General features: G+C 42.3%; 1 long non-coding RNA gene across 1 annotated transcript; it reads left to right on the top strand.

Moving 5' to 3' along the window:
• The first annotated feature begins 3535 nt into the window (after positions 1-3535).
• On the top strand, positions 3536-6055 carry LOC122034728. Its single transcript, XR_006126769.1, has 2 exons — positions 3536-4124; positions 4202-6055. It is a non-coding gene; the product is annotated as an uncharacterized LOC122034728 (long non-coding RNA).
• The last annotated feature ends 620 nt before the right edge of the window (positions 6056-6675 follow it).

Genomic DNA, 6675 nt, shown 5'->3' on the forward strand with positions numbered 1-6675 from the left:
GGAGAACCACAGGGGTAGCTGGATAGAAACTTCGTGGCTCAATTTCCGAATGGTCAATATAGACGAACATCAATCAAAATAAGCTACACTTATCTTCTTCACTCTATAAATATATAACTCAATATGGATACGCATAGATACAGAATCTCACTCTGACCAAGGCAACAACCAAAATATGAACTAAGTTCATTCAAATAAAAGATATCTTAAGAGTACCATGCGGATAGCAATTCACTAGGTGCGACCCGTACTCAGTAACGCTACTGCGTATATTTGTTCTGCTCTACTTGAAAACTGTCTGGGCATATAACTTGAAGGGTCTTAGATCCCATTGCTCTACTTGACTTTACAGGGCACAAATTCACTACTCAAAGTTATGGTTTTACTTATAACTTATCTTTTTCCAAAGTTCTTCTTTAACTTCTCTTTGTCTTCTGGGCAAAAGGAGTTCATGTGCCGACTTGGTGCTTGTAAATGTTCCATTGTAGACCAATGAGTGAATTACTTGTAATGAACGACCAGTAGAGTAAATGCATTGTAGACTGGTGCTTGTGATAGTTCCTAGAACGACCTGGAGCTAGGTCTTGGTGCCAGGTCTTAGCTATGGGCTAGGTGTTAGGACAGAAAAGATTTTAAACGAATAGATCAAGCGAAAAGGGTTTCTGACTTCCTCCTTTTGTATGCTTCGATTTGGGTTTCTTACTTGAATTGAATTTCCGAACATAAAGAAACTTATGAACTTCACTCTATAAATATATATTTAGATAAATATAGATGGATCCTTTCTTTATATCGAACGGTTCTGAGTCTCACGAAGTTCCATGTCGCCAAGGTTCTGCCACTGACCCCAGGATTGGGATTGCTTCACGAAAGCACAAAACGTGATTGGAAAGGAGAAAGCGATTAATGGTTATTAATGGAGCTACTTTCTTTATAGCTCTCCATCAAATGATGGTCCTCTCTACTTCTTCCCGCTGCTTCGGTATTAGGTACCAGACCCTCACTGGTGTACCGCGTAGCACCTGTAGGTGAACCCTGCTCTAATAGAATAGTTCATGGTCGACCGGCACTCATTCTATTTTTAAGCCAGCACCAGTCACTATAGTAGTTCCGCATGAGTACGAAGGTAGACCGAAGCCTGAGCCTACCGACTCTGAGCGCTCACCTGGGTCCAAAGAGTCCCGAAGCGCTTTCCAGACCTCGACGCATAAAGTGAATCTTATGGGGCAGCTAAGACAGACGAACGACTCCAGAGATTCATTCAATAAAATATCCGCTTTCAAGTAGAGCGCATATATAGATCTTTCAGTTCCACTTTCCCTCTCCCCCCGTATGGTCGAGCCTCTCTTATGATCCCTCAAATATTTTGCTTTATAGTCGAGCCTATTATTATACCCTGACAGTCCCAGGACAATGCATGGGGAATATATTCGTGGTCAAAGTTCAATGAAGATTTTGGGTAGAGCAGAAGAAAAGAAATATACGCAGTAGCTGTCAATGTATGGTAATGAGTTCCTTTTCCCGAACCCAAACATTCTATTACTTGTTCTCATATTAAATAATAGCATTTACTTGTTCTCATATGCATTTCCGAAAATAGCATTTCGCTCTATTCAGTATATAGAGAAGTTCAGAATTCAGTATATATAGAGATCAGAATAGTCAGAATTCAGTATCATAAGAATGCAAGTCTTCTTTTGGGTAGAGAAAGATCCACTATCTATAGCTCTATAGCTTACGCTTTAGCCCCTCAGTCGGCCTTGCTGAGAGTTCAAATTCAAATAGTAATGCCATTCACGAACAGTAGAGTTGTCATGTATGGTAATGCCTGGTGCTGGAGTTAATTCCTTAAGGTGCAAAGAAGGTAGGGAAGCCCGCCGCTAGCTCACGAGTATCCGTTCAGTGACCCGATACGAGGAATTCATACTTAATAGTTCGCTTTCTCACTCGACTGAGAGGATAGGAAGGGCTCATAATCTCTTTGTATTGTCGCTCCACCTAATTGACTTCCCCCAAGCATAAGCAGAGTTCTAATCCCGCAAGTTTCATCCCCAAGCAAGAGTTCTAAGTATGGGTTCGGGAAAGAGCTAGATCTAAGTACGGGTTCGGGAGAGAAGTTGAGTTCTTTTGTTTTTTCTAGGTTCATTTGCCTCTTCATCCTCTGCCGACGGGTTGTCATCTGTCCCGGGCCGTGCCACACGTGAAGATTGTAAACTATTTGAACTCCGCCTTCAAACAAAGTTAGGGAAACTCCTTCAAAGTTGGGTACTATATTTATTTCATTTTCCGAACGATAGAAACGACGAACGAGTGGGGTAGGAGTTCATAACTAGTTATTCACGACTTGGCGCCGTGGATACATGACTTGGTGCGTCAGTTCAAATTGTAATAATATAGCCACCCTCGTAAGTTATAAAATAACATATACATGTAATACCCCAGTTTATGATTTGAATTAATATTCATCCGGGAATAACTATTTGAATTTAACTCGACGGGCGTAGAGTGAATGGACACGCAACGCAATGTGATAATAGACCTGGAACGAGTCAATTACATTTACGACTTGTTGCGATTCACTCTGACGCTTGCTAGCCAGCTAGCTCCGGGTCTCACATATGATACTATACCTCTTTCCAAGTCTAACATGGCAATTGAGAACTACTCTAGATATCAGATATCTCCTACTCGGCCCACGCTCGAGCCTCTCTTTGATATCCTATTTGATCCCTTGCCTTCTCCTTACCTATCTGAGTTCTCACTCGAGCACGTCACTTTTCTCCTTTCTTTTTCTCGCTTCCCTTCTGAGTGTTCCCTGTGGACTTGATCCCGGTGCCCTTCTCCCGTCTTCAGTTCTTATCCTAGAGTTTCATTGTTCTAGTTGCATGTCTTAAGCCACCTTCCTGGGACTCAATTAAAGAAATATTAAAGAAGACTTACCGTTGACCGGCTTCTAGGGGCCCATGTGCACTCATGGCCTTGCTCTTTCTTTGGGCGGATCCTTAACATGAGTTTTCCGGAGGATCCAAAGATAATAAATAAAAGATGCATTCTTACCGTTCATAGAATTTCTTTATATCCTGAAGAGCCTGAACGACGCACCATAAGATAAGTGTGCCAGCCTGAGTTGTCAATGTATGGTAATTAATGAAGGACCTCTTGCTAAGTGCTCAAAGATTCTTCACGTAGAAAGAGTCTCACGCAAAAAGTCAATAATTCACGACTGGTGCTGGCGACGTGGATTCCATTCCCGTACGAGTGTCGTCTGCTTGCTTAGTGAGTGGAATATGTTCCCCCTACGCTTTTTGAGTTTCCCGTTGTGAATTGCTTCCTTATAGTATTCTGTCCGGTTAAAGAGGGAAGTACGAACGAGGTAAACTAAGATTCCCGTATGAGTGTCTTAGGTGTTCACTGTCTGAGTTCAAAGAGTTAATTCCTTTAAATTCTGTTCAGTAGCAATAAAGATGACCCCTTTAAAAAGAGTGAATGGAAAGCGGCAAGGGCTAACTCATCTTATTTCTCAGTTCGCGTTCAGGCGGATGCCCCAGCTGAATCTACAGTTTTATAAGAGCTAACTTGAAAAAACCACTTACAATCCTAGAAAGGGTCAGGAGTCCGATCCGGCTCCACTCAGCGTAAACTTCTTTTATTTGTTCCGCTTTCTCGGCACTTGGGCCAGAGAGATTGAAAGAAAGTGAGGGGCGTGGAGAGCGAAGACTGAATAAATGATGGAGAGGAACGTAAGGGAAGGGGCGAAGTGCTGAACGTAAGGGAAGGGGCGAAGAGCTGAGCCAAAGGCGAACAGGTGAGGCATTCAAAGTCAAATAATTTTTGAGATTCTCGAGGAACTGGGCGAAAGAGGGAAGGAATTTACGCAAAAGCAGCGTTGAACCGCTGACTCGGAACTATTGAAACACTACCTTCCCTGGGGCTCTGAAAAAGAAGGAAAAAATTAATTCGAGGAATTTTCCTCGGATTCATTGTCACCCTCTATCCGTCTCTCTCAAGCCATTTTCAAAGTCAGCTGATCAGTCTTCTGTCAAGTAAGTTAGTCACTCGGAATCCATCGGCAAATTCACATTGCCGCAGATGAGGATCTTTCAGTCCGTGCTTTGTCCCTCGAGGTACCTGCAAATGCTTATGTATGGAAACTAGCCTTTCGGTAAGCTTCGGTCTAACTACTTTCTTCTTGCTCCCCTAGTCACGGACCGGGCAAGGCACGCAATCTCAGACGTCAGAATCTCTTCTTATCTGATATTCGAAGCAAGGACATGTTGATCTGTCTTTATCTACCAGATAGCCTCATCTTTCCCCCCTCCCCGGATCCATCATCCTCGAAGAGGAGGAAAGATGAGTCCAAAACTCTTAATGAAGCCCAAAGGAATTACACCACAACAGAAAAGGAGCTTTTAGCTATTTGTCTTTGCCCTTTTTGAGTTTAGGTCTAACTTGTTAGGTACCAAAGTGATTGTGTATTCTGATCATGCAGCCATTAAGTACCTACTTGCTAAGAAAGAGACCAAACCTAGACTTATTAGGTGGATGCTTTTATTGCAAGAATTCAACCTTGAGATCAAAGACAAAAGTGGTGCACAAAACTTGGTGGCCGATCATCAACGTAGGCTCCAAGTGGAAAGTGAGTCCTCCCCCATCAATGACTCCTTTCCGGATGAGCACTTGTTTGCTCTTTCCCACTTGGTGGGTGCACCCATGAAGGAACAAAACATGGCACCCGAATGTGTTGAGGGTTTCTTTTTTGGTGCCAAATCCTTCTATGCTCCCTAGGTTAGTGGCTTTACTCCTTAGGACCCGAGAGCATCACACTAGCTCCACCAATTCTTGCAGAACCTCATTCACTTTTAGCTTGCAAGGAAGTTGCAAGTTTGGTTCCCACTTTCCCTTGGTATGTTGATATTGTCAATTACTTAGTGAGTGGAAAGTTCCCTAGTGACCTATGCCATGCTAAGAAAAACTAAATCATTAATGATGCTAGGTACTACATTTGGGGTGAACCATACTTGTATAAGCATTGTAGTGACCAAGTGGTAAGAAGATGCATTCCGGATCATGAAATTCAATCTATCCTATCTTTTTGCCATTCTTTAGAATGTGGTGGTCACTTTGGACCAAAAAGGACAGCTAGGAAAGTCCTTGAATGTGGCCAGAGATGCATTCTTGTTTTGCAAAGTATGTGATAGATGTCAAAGAGTGGGCAATCTTTCTCAAAGAAATGAAATGCCTCAAGTGTCCATTCTTGTGTGTTCAGTCTTTGATGTTTGGGGTATTGATTTCATGGGCCCTTTTCCTTCATCTTGCAACAATGTTTACATTATCTTGGCTGTTGATTATCTTTCTAAATGGGTGGAAGCTAAAGCCACCCGAAATGATGATGCTAACACTGTTGTGAATTTATTGAAGGGTCTTTTTGCTAGGAAGGGTGTCCCCAAGGCAATCATTAGTGACAAAGGCACACACTTTTGCAACAAGGTCTTTGATGCATTAATGAGGAAATACCATGTTCATCATAGAACCTCAACTCCATACCATCCACAAACTAGTGGACAAGCCGAGACCTCCAACAAAGAAAAGAAGTGAAGTCCATCCTTGAAAAGGTGGTGAATCCAAGAAGAAATGGAGTCTCAAGTTGGATGATGCTCTTTGGGACTATAGGACAGCCTACAAAACACCAATAGGCATGCCCCCATATAGGTATGTTTATGGGAAAGCTTGTCATCTACCGGTGGAGTTGGAGCACAAGGTTTCTTTCAGAACCTTTGAAACAAACACTTTATCCCACTTGCTTTCGGTAGGGGTTTTGTATACAGATTTTTCTGGGTGGATGATCGAGTTAGATTCTTTAATTCATGGTTGTGCCACTACCCGGAATGGACGATGACCAGCGACTCTATATACGTCTCAACTCATCGAGTGACCTGCTAACCTTCACATAGTTTAAGAGGTGCCTACTCTTGATGATGGCGAGAGGAAAGAAGGATCCTCCTGCTGGGAATTAGATCCTACTCTTTGTCTCTTCTTTTCTTTTTACAGAAAATTCTGAGATGAATTGATCGATTCATCGGATCCTAGTTCGGGATTGATGGGGCTCGAACCCGCAGCTTCCGCCTTGACAGGGCAGTGCTCTGACCGATTGAACTACAATCCCAGGAAAATTAGGTGTACAGCCTCATTTTTCTTATTCTTTTTTCTTATTGGATTTCATTCCAACCATTGAGTTTCACCGTGTTGTAACAGAGACACGAACGAGAGAGTATTATATTATAATCAAATATATCTTTCTAAATATAAATGCAGTATATCTTAAAGCAACGTCATCTTAAGAAAAAAGCAAATTGGGGTTCTTTCAAGCATGAGTCAACCAGTGGCGGCGGATGGTTCTCTTAATCCGGAGAATGAAAGTGATATTCAAAAACGTACGAAAAATTAATTGTTGAGAACTGGTAGTGGGAATGATGATGAGATTTTGGAGAGTTCGGATTCTCATCCTGAAGGGCAGCAACTAGTGCAAAATGGTTCTGGTTCATCCTTTTCTTATAAGGATATGTTGACTGGTGATAAAGATGATCCGTCGAACTGGTCGGATTGGTCAGCTTCAGATATGGATGATGAAATGCAATTTGATAATTGTGTGTCTGATGATGAAGCCATTGAGGATTC

This window comes from Zingiber officinale, chromosome 11B (genome assembly GCF_018446385.1).
Source record: "Zingiber officinale cultivar Zhangliang chromosome 11B, Zo_v1.1, whole genome shotgun sequence".
NCBI lineage: Eukaryota > Viridiplantae > Streptophyta > Magnoliopsida > Zingiberales > Zingiberaceae > Zingiber > Zingiber officinale.